Raw genomic sequence first — 11,456 nt, forward strand, 5'->3', positions numbered from 1 at the left:
TATGACATAGTGGAAAGATTTCAGTACTTAATTTCTCAGTGCTCTTCACCTCAGAGCGGAGTCTCAGTTCATCCTGCCTATCTCTCTGCTAACCAACAGCCAAGCACATTTTTGGTTCCTCTTCCAATAGGCAATACTGAAAGCATGTTACCTGATTTCTGTGTCTTTTCCTAGGGAGACTTGAGAAACTGGCATGATCTTTACCATGCTTTCTGCCAAACATGAAGGTTCTTTAGTCTGACCAGGCATCCATCCCCTGTTCTTCATCATGATGCTAGAAGTTGTTATTTTTGTGCTTCTAATTAAATTCACGTATCTTAAAGAAGCCAAGTATACAAATTATATCCAAATAGACCTTCAAGTAAAGAAAGCCTTGTGTGTGACTTCTTTACAGTAAAGAACTCCTCAGCAAGAGTAGTGGAAGGGTTCTCATGCATTTTTGAAGGAGGCCTGTGAATCGGATTTGAGCTTTTATCTGTTTGCTCCTGAGCAAACATTCCTGTCCCCTCTGGTGCTTTGTTTAGCAGAAACAAGGCAGAATGGGATATCCTAGTAAGCATAAGTTCCTTCTGAATTTTGCATGGATTATTCTCCTCCCATAGGGATGGCTCACTTTGTGCTGCATCTCTCTACAAATCAACCTTTTTCTGCAATGATGTCTAAGACCTACATCTTACTACAAAGGAGAGACTGTAAAAAGCAAAATGTTGTAAATTGTGTGGGTTTGAACTTCTATCAGATAAGCTGAGCTTAAGACACTAGACTGATTTATCCGTGAGGACATTTTTGTCTATCATCAGATTATTTGGGAAAACAAGACCAATACTCCAGAAGTCCCTTCAGAAAATCCATGTTGTACTTACAGGGTCTGTGCAAATACTTTGGGATAAATGACACTTTGAAAATTGGAGATAGCTGGAATCTTCTGAAATTTACATATTAAATTAATGCCTTGGACCTTGCTTCTTTCCTGTGGCCATCCATAATAGGGAAGGTTGGCTGTGGAGGATGTTATGAAGAAAATAAATATGGAAATGCCCCTTCATAGGCATCACAGTTGAGCAACTGCTGCTCTGAACATCTTAAAAATGGACACTTGTTACTCAGACTGGATATTTTTCAGGTAAATGGGTTTATGGTGGCTTTTCCAGTTTTTACAGCCAAGTGTAATTATAGCTTTTGATGTTAGGAAAGTGATCTATACTGTGTCCTTCATATTCTGTTGGCTTCTGTACCTAAGCTGCATTGTATTGCAAAAATCCAACAGTTGGAAAAGTTCAGTGAAACAATAAAAAGAACAGATTAATTAAAAGAAAATGAATACAGCTGTTATATTTAAGGTATAAAACTTTACCTGGTAACTGATTTCTATTATTGCAAAAGAACTATGTGTTTACTGTACTTAGCATATGTTTAATGTCTTAACTCTGTTTTCACTTATGGCCCATTTCAATTCTTAACCTGTGATTTTCCCCTAAATGTGGTCTGCCCTATGGAAAAATTAGGACCTTTACTCTGGAAACTATGAGTGTTTTGTTCCAGTAATGAAGAGTCCCTTGTTTCCTGTCCCACAGAATTCCTGGTGTGTAGCTGTCTGGAGTCTTTGCCTTCTATAGCAGGAATTGAAGGGAAGCTCTAGTAATTTATTTACATGAGTATCTGTAAATATGGTTTTCATATGTTTTTTTTAGTTGTGTTTTTTTTTTTTTTGGTTGTTTTTATAATATTGCAACTATTGAGCCTCTTAGTCTTTCTGAGCAAATGCAAAATTGACTGTGAAAACAGAATGTAAGTTATCTTTGGTAGTCAGTTGAAATATCTACTGCTCAAAATCCAGGTTTCGTTTGATTAATCATTGTCACATTTTACATTAAGGCACCCCACTGTCCATATTAATTTCCTTTCTAATTGCATCTCCATAGCTCAGTAATTTCAGTTGTGCATTTTGGAAGTCCTTTTTTTTAGTTTATTCAGCAAAGTGCTGAAGTAACACAATGGCTGGCCTTTCTGACAGAAAAGTAGTACAAAAACTTTGTTCTCTTTCATCTGGCATTTGTGGGTTGGTGCTCAAAAGATGGTTTCATACTGCACAGGGGAAAAGGGGTTAACCTGTACTTATATGTTGTTGTTGATTTTTATGTCAATATCTTGCAAATTAAAAATCCTGGCAGTAAAAGTGACATGTGAGCAGTCAAGTGAACAGACAAGCAAAGCTTTCATTCAGGGAGGTTTAAACAGGCTAAAAATTGGACTGGGACATGAACGTTTTGTTCTGATAATGTTGGTTTGGCTCTGCTACAATTTCATTACAGTGTTTCTAATCACATTGTTTCATGTTTTTCATTAATCTGAGGTACAATAATCAAGTTCAATGTTTCAGCTATGTAAGGAAAACATGAGCTGCCTAGCTAAACCCATTGAAAATATCCTTGCATGCACTATGGAAAAATACACCTTCATAAACAAAGTGCACATGTCTCTCTGATGCTTAATCATGTTCCTCAGAAATAAAATGACCATGCTATATATGATTCTTAAGTGATATATATAGAAACAAGCTGTTCCATAAGCAATGTAGGTAATGAAGCCTGGTTTCCTTAAGGTTTGTGTTCTTTGTTCTTAAATCCTCAAATTCAGTTCCCTCAGAGTTTACAGTAACAATGACTCACCCATTGTGGATAATATTAGAAGTAAGCCAGGGCTTAAAGAAAGGCACGTTCCTACAGTATGGCATGGCAATGTTTGTTAAATCTCTGCAGGAAATTTCTACTAAATGTAGAAATTTAGGATGCCACATGCAGAGCTGGTTAGTATTGTTCAAAACCAGAAAACTCCAAGCTCTAGCCATGAACTTAGACACAAGTTATGCCAAGTGTACAAAGCAGTTTTTCCAAGCCCAGGCTAAGAGCACTCCTTGCATCATGCTGAAGGTGAATTTGTGCTGTCAAGTGACACCTCCAAAAAAGCTCCCAGTGCTTCAGCACTCACCTGGGAGATCAACAGTTTTGCACAAGAAGGATGGGAGCTATATGAAGTGAAAAAATGGGGAAAGGTAAGCCCATTTAGGTGTGCTCTGTTATTTGTCCATTTTGTACTTTGCCCATAAATTAGAGACTGTTTTGGGTGACATACTCCTTACTCCTCACTCCTTCCAGTGCAGCTGTATGCCTTCACAGAAAATTGATTAAGGAGTTGTGAAGCTGCACCTCACTGGGCAGTTTGATGTGGGACCCTGGGAACTGGCAGAAAATGAGAGAAAAGAGAAAGAGACTGTGAACACAAACTTGGTCACCATGTACTTTCCAAAGGCTGTGTCATCCATGAGACTGCTGATACACCTGGGAGGAGTGGGGAGCCCAGATCTCTTCTTAGCCACTGCTACCCAGGTGAACCCTGCAAGGCAGATACAAAGGCAAATGCACATCCCAGAGCTCAGATATGAGTCATATACCCACCTGCTCTTCCCTAGCAAGACAGGGACCCAGCAGGCTGTGCAAAAATGCAATTTCAGGTAACAAGGCTGAAATTAATACTCAGGACTTAGGGACTTGTAGAGCACAAGCAACAGGGTTATACAGTAGCTAAGCAGACCTGTGCACACTGATTATCATCCTAGTACTTAATAAAATCACTTCCATCTTGGCACTAGTCTTTATTCTCTGGCCTTGGAAAGAGAGAGAACAGCTTGCTTATCAAAATCACGTTCAAACTTGATGTTGGTCTTTGTTGATAATGGTATGTGTGTAGGTCAAACTTACCTGTCTGCTGCAACTGACATGGTGAAGGACCAAGAGAGGTTGGAAATGTTACCTGGTGGGAAGCAGGAGTAGAAGATGAGACACTCTTTAGGCTCAAGTTAGAGATGAATATCCTGTTAGTTTCTCCTCTTTCTTCCTCCACTTATTCTTCCTTGTTGGGAGCCACTGTTCCTCTAGGGGAGAAGAGAAGGAAACTGAGGGATATCTGAGGTCCCATCTCATCATCGTGTCTCCTCATGTTGGCCTCCCAGTATTACTAATAATTTATCTGGCCTGAACACCTCATTTATTTCCAGCTCACACTCACGTCTCCATTAGTTTTCTCTTGATGACTCTGTGTGTGTTCCCAGAGCACCTAACAAATGGTCTGTAGATCCTGATCATTGCTTTATGCACTAGGTCATTAGTAACAGCAGTACTCAAAAAAAATTCATGTATTGATCAGATATTTTAAAAGTGGCCGATCTCCATCTCTGAATTTCCTGGTTTGTCTTTTCCTTTATGTATCTGATTTTTAGATTGCTATCTTTGCTTGATAGAAACTACATTTACTGTCAAGAATGTCAGTGATATGAAGCTACTAGGAGGCAATAATCTGTATTCTCTATTGATAAACTATTGCAATAAAAATCAATAGCACATTTAGCAGTTTACAAAAACCTCACTGCCAGATGGTTTCTTCTGACATTGCTGATCTCTTTGTGTTCTTTGGTCTTATGTATATCCCATAAAGTTTGTACATTATTGCATCTCTGCTTTTTAACTGCTGTTACTGTAAGAATGAACTAATCAGAAATCTCTGAATGCCAGTCTAATAAAAGTGCATAAGGATGGATCATGAGAATGACCTGAATGCATAGGGGATTTATTGTATGAGTATGAGAAACTGTTTGAGACTAATATTTTTGTTTGATTTATGGATTCTGTCATCTTTTATAATCCTCAAATTAATAGAAAACACAAGGGTCTTTGCTGTACTAAAACAAAAAACAACTTTCCATTGGTAAACTTCATCTACATTAGTTTTTCAAGCATTTTGAAAATCCAGAGTTCCTGAAATTTTTGAGCTGGGTTATGATTTGCTAAAATAATAAGAGACCCTCTGAGAGTACAGGTTATTTTCTTTTATTTCATTTGCTATAGTATGTGGGTCTGGTTTTGTTTGCTTTGGGTGAGTGACTTTGTTTTTAAATTCAGGACCTGAAATGAAACAAATTCTCTCTGCAAAATGTAAAAATTTGTGTTGTTTACAATAAAAAAAAAATCAAAGAAAAAGCTTTTTGACATGTATTTTGATTAAGTAATAGTATTATCTTATAAATCCATGAGATGGATTACAAAGGAATAGCTTACTCATTTCCAGTTGGAAATAATTTTGAAAGCATAGAGATAAGAAATGTTGTCTATGCAAGGAGAACACCTAGAATGAATAAAGAAGGAGATGAAGAAAGGGGAGGGGAACTAAAATCCATAACTGAAGGAAACCCCATTATTTAACACCTAAACATATGTGTGCATATAAAAGCATACCTTATAAAATGCTTAGTTTTCAGAATGATATAAAAATTGTTGACATTTTTTGCCTGAAGGAATGTGCAAGAGATGTGAGACCATGTACCCCAACTGGCTCCTCTCTGTCTGGGAGGTGAGTTGTTTGGGATGACTGTGAGTAATGGGATTGCTGCACAGAGCTGAGATGGGCTCTGCTATTGCACCATCAGAGAGCTCTCTGGTAGATAATTGTGTTCTGGTTGAAGCTCAAGGGACTGCTAGTCAGATCCATCCCATCTTCCATTCTTTCTCATGGTTTTCTCCAAGCAGAGTCTTTTCATTTTGCTTTCTGCTGCCTGACACATTTCCTGGAATGAGATCTCTTAGAATGCAATGCTCAGGAGTGAATATTCTGACTGTGACAAACACATGGTGAAATACAAAGCTAACTGCACGTTGCTAACTGCAACTTCCCCCACTTGGCCAATACTTGACATGTATCAAAGGGTTTGTAGGTTTCCAAAGAAGCTAAAACAAGGAATTGGACAGTTTTCAAGTGATTTAAAAAGTTTGTTTGGAGAAGATGAAAATCTACCATATTTTCACATGGGAATAAAAAAAAAAAAGAAAAAAAGAGATGCTTTCATGTCAACATTTAATCAGTGTTACTAATACATTCATCTTCATCTTTTGAAGAAACCCCTCTACCATTAACTATTGTTTGCTCTTCCATGTTCATCTGATGTCAAAGTTACTACAATAACCTGTGAAGATTAGACATTGTTGTTCTCCTGCTAGTATCCTGTAATTTCCTAATTCCTCTGATACACAAAATAAGCTGGTTCTGAAACTCATAGCAATATGTTGAACTGCAAAATAATGGTTTTTGGAAGGAAAGTTTTGTAGGAAACACTGTTGCCTAATGAACCAGGAACAACTGCCTGCATGCTATGAAGCTTCTTCAGAAAAGGCATACATAAAATTAAAAAAGAATTTTCATTCAGCCTGTTTTTACCTCTATGTTATGTGCTGTTGAGGCACATCAGTAAGGGAAGAATTTTGATTGTACAAATATTTATATATATTTCAGAGTCAAGTGCAGTAATGAAATTACTTTTGGGCAGAAACTTTTTATGGCTCTCTGTCAGCCAACAGATACACCATCCCACGAATTACGTGCCAAACACACCATCTAAGATGTGGTGGTGAATTCATTGATTACCCTTTGGTTGTCACCAGTCCATATGGTGTCATTGAAAATGAGTAATAGTATTTTTGTGGAATTTTTCAGTAGTTACTAGGTTTGCTGTCTTTATTTACAGAAGTATATTTATGTTGGATGTCATTACTTTGTTTTGGAAAAAAATCAATACCTTTAATGTCAGCACATCAGTAATGATATCTGCTAAATATTAAATGGTAGGTTAAAAAACCATGAACCAACAAAAACCAAACAAGTAATGGAATAATTTTGCATTAGGACCACATGGAAAAATAACATGGAAAATATTAGTAGGCCATTAGGCAATTAAGTATGTGGTATATGTTCACTTAGCATGTGGGATACTTTGCCCATATGTATCAAAATAAAGAAATCAGAACTCAGTGAAAGTAGGAAAAACTCAGGGAAGGGAAGTATTAACAGCATATGGAAGAAGAGGCAGCTCTTATGTGGGAGAGAATACAAAATCTGGTTGGTGTGTGAGATACTCCCTGTTATCTGAAAGGAAAGGACATACATGAATTTGTGCCTGAGACTCAGTCACTTATTTCAGTTGAGAATATAACCTGAGAAACATAAAATGAGTAAGTCAGTCCTTAGTGAATTATTATCCTCTCAAAGTTTTTCTGCATTTCAGAGTTGAAGATAGTATTTGCACATGGGTTTTGGTTCTTCTGTATCCTGAAATAGGATGGAAAATGATGACAGAGTAGGGCACTTTGTCTCAGCCACTTTTTTTTTCCTCTTTTTTGAGAAGCAGAGGAGTCTCTGACTCAGAACATGTAATACAGAAAAGATCATAGACTTAACTTCTGCTATGGCCCCCAGGAAGTCCTGCTGCAGCCTTTTGTTGTTGTTCTGTCCTAGTAGGTGTCTACACTCACTCTGCATGGGTAAAAATGATGAGATGATGTGTAGGAAGTAGAAGATCCAACTTCAGAAGCCCTGTCTGATTTTAGTGTTTTACCTACTCCAGGAATAGTTCCTACAGTTAATATTGGAAATGACTCCACAAAAGAATAGCCTATCTTATGAATACATTTTGTAATAAAGAACAAAACAGATCAAAACCACATTGTATAGACAGAACATTACAAAACGTTGTGAAAATAATGTGTAAAATTACTTTCAGGTCTCATTCTTCATGGATTCATTTTTGGCAGAGTATGTTTTATTGTTGGTGGTGCCTTTCGTTTGGATACTCTGTGCCAGGGGCTGTATTGCTTATAGTGAAATTAATGTTCCTACTGCAGAGCTCCTCCAGCCTCAGCACTGATCTAAAAAGAATAATTAAGATAGGTAATTTCCATTTCCTATCCCAGGGCAGATGTAGTAATGAAACAGGCTGAGGATGTGATTCTAAGTGATTCTAAGCTTTTCTTTAAAATAAGGTTCATCAAGCCTGAAACAATATGGGTGGAACTTGTAAGAGCCAATCACAGACATGCAAAAATGGGGAGTGCAGTATTGCAATGATGTGTGCCTTGCTAATGTATTCCATCCTTTGCATACAGCTAAGAGGTGGTGCACAAAGCTGCTCTTCACACACCCACTGACATAGTTACTGGAGACTGAGACATCCCCCTGATTGTGGCCATGGAGAAGACTCAGAGCAAGTGAACCTCTGTGGTAATTTCATAAGCATCAGGTGAAATTTAGTAGTTTTTTTGTTGCTTAAACGTAATTTTCAAATCTGCTTCTGACCACAGTTTAATTCCTCCTTCATTTCCATTATTTTATCTTAATTTGCCTTTCTTCAGCACCCCATTTAGGCCAAGAAGGATTTGTTTGGTGATTAATTGGAAGTAGATGTAGGAATGCATTGGTTGGAGGGAGAGCAATATGTGCCACTCTCCGGGTTCCAGCCTGACCGAGACTTGACCCTTTTGTGCTTCTCTGAGTTTTTGTCTTTGATTTCAGTAAGTTTTGATGATGATGCTGTTCAGGAAACAGAGCAAAAGCCCATTGTTTTCTTAGATTATCTCCTCAGATGCACCCCTGAAGTATATTGCTTGGTCTGACTGCAGATCAACCACAAATGCTAAAGCAAATAATACTGTGGGAGCCTGAAAGTGCAGATGGCATTCAGAGTAGTCACAGACACTTTGATGTGGGCACTCAGTATATTTCCTGTGTTTCTTCACTCTAAATATAGTTTTGGCTTTAACTGTTTTCACCCAGTCTCTCAGGCCAGATCTCCGTGCCATGGAATGAGAGTGTATAAATGCTGTGCACCTGATGATTTGGTATGTACTGTTCCATAACAAAGGCATGGTTTTGGAAGGATCAAACTCAAATGCACACAGTGGTCACCAAGGAGTTTGAAACGCTGGGATTAATTTCATTGGCTGTAGAGACTGGTACTAGCCAGTAATCCACACCTCCAAACTCAGAAAATTAGGTACTTGACTCTGGACTTTAAATCTGGCACATGTATAATTTGAGCCAATCCAAGAGCCTTGTTATGGCAGAGTAGCTGAAGATAAATGAGTACAAAATGCCTTATTTCAAGACTATTATATCTTTGTAGTGAAGGAATTGAAAATACTTGCCTTCTGCCACACTGTACCATTTTCTTCATCTGTTTACTGAGGTGCTTAAAAATGTGCTGTAAATCTATTTGTGCAGCAAAGAGGATGATGTCTAAAAAGTTATGAATTGCATATGTGCACCAATTCTTGACATGTTCTTGCCAGCACTACAGTAGTCATTAATATCTCCCATACTTTAGGTATTATCATCTCTTTTTCTCTCTCTGAAGGAATAACTTCCTTTCTTATTTCATGCACCATGAATATTTTTCATCCACATATTTTTTTTATTCCTTTTGGCAACTATACTTCCAAGTTGCACCAGCCAGATGGGCTGGGATGGTCTTTAAAAATGCTGTGCAAGACGTAAGATAATGAAGAATCCATATCACAATAAAACATTCAAAAGACCCACAGAGCCTTCTTTTTGTTTTCCTTAATTTTGTCTGTCTTAACACCTATGTAAAGGAAAGAGCAAAGTTTTTGTGGAAAATGGAGGAGTACTCTTCAGGTGTTTCTACCTTAGTGGTCATCATGCAGAGCTGATATGGCTACTCCTCCTACTCCTCCTTGTCCAACTTTTCCCCCTCAATCTCTGTTGAGCCTGGTTTCCTGACTGCACTAAAGCCTCCACAGTTCCAGTGCCAGTATGCCCATCTTGCAAAACTATGTTTGGCACTCTGTTTGGAAGCTCCTGTCTCCAGCTAGAGAGGCAGGAAAATCAAGGTTGTTGTGGGCAAATAGTAGGATTCGTGGAAGTCTAAACCTGAAAGAATTGGAAGGACCATCAGAAAAGTATAAGAATGGCCCAGCAGAGTCAAGATGCCTAAAAGTGTGGCAAACCTCCTTTACTACTCTGAAATCCCCTAGGAAATCCCCAAAGGAAAATGTGGGAGACCTAAGGTTGGTCTGCTAAAAACTTCCACAGCATTTTTGAGTAAAGTATGACTGAAAGATGGTTTGGTGGTAATGTAGTATGAGGTAGGATGTGAAGCAAGGCAATAACCTGGAAGACAGTCCAGTTAGAAAAGGACGCATGCAGGCAGGAGAAGAGGACCACAGTCCATGGTGGAGGGGAAAAGTCACAAGACAACTTGATATGTGGAAAGCAATGCAAAATATATATTAAAAAAAATCATTAAGTGAGAGAGGGAAATAGGGTCACAGAGGATGTTCCAGCATAAGGAGCTTGATGTAAGCCGGGGAAAACAAGAAAGTACTATTTCTGCTTTACTTTCCACCTGGTTTTCCACCAAGTGGCTTCATTGGCCAGTTTCAGTGGTAAGCTCTTGCCTTTTGCAATAACCAGAGAAATGTGGTTAATAAACAGACTGTCCATAATTTTATTTGTTTCTATCATGACCCCTCATAGTCATCTCCTCTCAGAGAAGAAGAATCCTAGTCTCTCTGGAAGCCACTTCATATTTCTCACCTTCCTCATTTTCCTTTGTTTGTTTTCTGGCTCCCTTTTTAGAGTGGCCTACTAAGGAGAGGAAAGGACTGATAGACTAGACTGCATTCTGTATTCGGAATGTTCCATTCCATATTGTTTCCCTCCACTCCATTCCTAGTTGTTCTCAGTTATTCAGAGGTCAATTACCACCTCTTTTAATAATGTTGAAGAAAAATTTTTGACTGAATTGAAGCCCAAACCCAAAAAACACAGCCCATGAAAAACCATTGCTTTTACTCTGGAGAAAATATTATGTGTTCAAAACCGTACAACCATTTCATAAAAGAATGTTCTTCACATCCATTTTCTTAAAAAGGAAAAAAAGAAAGGAAAAGAGCTGTCTGGGTTAATTAAATGACATTATGTCATCAGCACACAGGAAAGGTGCATAGCAAGAAGGGCAAGAGAATCTGATACAGAACTTACCACATTTGTTGTCTTCTTTGTCTGTAGGAGATTTGGACAAAAATAAAAGCACCAATGTGGTGGCTAATAATGGAGGATAGATTTATTAGCAGTGGAAATGGTCCTAAACTTTTAAGTTCTTAATGTTTCAGGGACTATTTAGATGTAGAATTTTTGGCTGAGGTACAGTTTGGAATAGTTTCTGGCTTTGGCTTTTTTTCTTGCATTTGAAGGCATTTGAATTCTGTTCTGCTGTAGGTTTGATAGACATGCATATACTACAAGGACAGGCAAAAAATATACAAGTGTGTATGTAGAGAGATTGTTTATAATGAAAATTTGATGGTCACCTTAAATTCATTGTAAGTATTTCAGATTATATAATTCATAATTTTCCCTGAGCTAGAAAAGTACTATAGTTAGGGGGTTTTTTCCCTCTAAGGAAAGACATGCCAAAAAAAAGCAATTCCAGTAAACAGATAGTACTTCATAAAACTTTCCTAAAATTGTTTACTTGTTTTTTTCCTTTATAAAGATCATGTAAAACTTTTACAAAATCCATAATAATGAAGAGAACCTAATCTGGTTAATATTAT

This window comes from Agelaius tricolor, unplaced genomic scaffold (assembly GCF_023055355.1).
Source record: "Agelaius tricolor isolate 1412-34295 unplaced genomic scaffold, bAgeTri1.0.p SCAF_6, whole genome shotgun sequence".
Lineage (NCBI taxonomy): Eukaryota > Metazoa > Chordata > Aves > Passeriformes > Icteridae > Agelaius > Agelaius tricolor.